This window comes from Morone saxatilis, unplaced genomic scaffold (assembly GCF_004916995.1).
Source record: "Morone saxatilis isolate NCDOM2014 unplaced genomic scaffold, NCSU_SB_2.0 Contig18, whole genome shotgun sequence".
NCBI lineage: Eukaryota > Metazoa > Chordata > Actinopteri > Moronidae > Morone > Morone saxatilis.
The window spans coordinates 28,165,728-28,167,458 of NW_023339740.1; the positions used below are offsets into that span (position 1 = coordinate 28,165,728).

A 1,731-nucleotide genomic window follows, 5' to 3' on the forward strand; every position below is an offset into this window, starting at 1 on the left:
CACACACACACACACTGTAATCCTAAACTTCTAACACATTTGAATATAATATTCTGACAGCTCAGTTTCAACCAGCAGGGAGAACCGTTACTGTGAAACGACATGCATACTGCAAGAGTTAAAGGAAGAAAAATGCAAATATCACCTAAATTATGGAGTTAAAGCAGCACAATGTCTCTCAGCAGTTTGTAACATATGAAAATGACTTCTGGGAGGTTAAACACACAATACAGGGCTCCGTAAAAGCTCCAGACTGATTCAGATACACCAAGTTTAGAACAGTGAAAAACTGAAATAAATTACAGTTTTGTTATTAAAGAAAACACAAAAAAGGAATATCAGCAAAGCAATATATCTGCTAACTCCGGTTAATGGAGTCAGCAGATATATGGACCAGTGAGTCCCCACAGTACCTCTGTGAGCAGACTGTAATACTGCGGCCTCACACTCAACCTTTGTGTCACTCACTGAAGCACCAACAGAACCTCACCTGTTCACACCGACACCCTCACATGTCAATATTCACAAAATAATATGGGTACACGAAACCTTTCTTACTCATGTTTATAAGTTCATAACACAGCCATTAATAACAGGACAAAAAGTTATTACAATTGGCTTGTGCCATAGACCATTTAAGCCACTTTAGTGTTCTTAAAATACTTAGTTTTGAAAAGAAAGAAACATTAAAGCATTTGGCATTTTTCCTATGTTGAAGTTTGCACAATAAAAATTGTTAACATTCTGATTTCTTTGCCCTATAAAACCCTATAATAATTAAACCCTTCACTATAAACATGTTGTAATTAAAAAGCTTTAATATTCTGTAAACTGACTACAACAGATGAAGACACAGTCACGCAAAATAATAAGAAATCAACAAAAACGGTGATGTACCATGAAAAAAAAAAACAGGGTTTTTGGTTTTACCACTGACAGTTGTTGTCGGCGTTTAACCAAAAATAACCAACACAACATTTGACCAGCACAAATTGATACCGATGTTGAAATATCGGTGCGTCCCGACAGAAACATAACATCACTGATTGCACTAACTGACATCTGTTAGTTTTCTGCAACTCCAACATCACCACAAATATCTCTGACACAGTCTACAGTCACTCTTTGGTCTGGGATTGTACGCAGAGATAGAGAGCAAAAGCACAAAATTCCTTTGAAGAGAAAGTGAAGATACTCGAAGTGAAACTCAGAGGTCAAAGAACAAGCAGCTGTCTCCTCGAACTTACAAGCAGTATCCATAAAAGGCTAGGTGAGCTCTGCCCTGCTGTATGCCGTCAGGAAACAAACAGCTGACTCACTCTGTAATGTTGTGTCATGAACAAATCCAACTGCAGTCTGTTCCAAATATTTCTGCCCAATAAGTTTGTTCACACTGTACGGAGTTTCATATCAACACCAGAACTCACTTTCTACACCAATCTATTTTAACAACATGAATAGGACAGTTGACATTATATGTGCAGGTACACAGGAACTACAGATCTATACAATACTAATAGCTGTCAACTATCACATTGATCACCAACTCATTTCATAATTGATTAATTCTTCTCATAATTCTCTTAATTAATTATTCTCACCTGTGTATATTTTTAGCTTTCTTTACTCCTCTAAGGCAATAAACTGAATATTTTTTAGTTGTGGACAAAATAAAGACGTGACTTTGGGAAACCTTTTCACTATTTCCTGACATATTACAGACCGAACAAA

The 1,731-nt window shown here is 36.5% G+C and overlaps 1 protein-coding gene across 3 annotated transcripts in view; it reads right to left on the reverse strand.

Moving 5' to 3' along the window:
* Positions 1-1,731, reverse strand: part of smpd4 (sphingomyelin phosphodiesterase 4) — a gene marked incomplete at its 5' end in the record, with an annotated part of 13,953 nt that overhangs the window by 11,897 nt on the left and 325 nt on the right.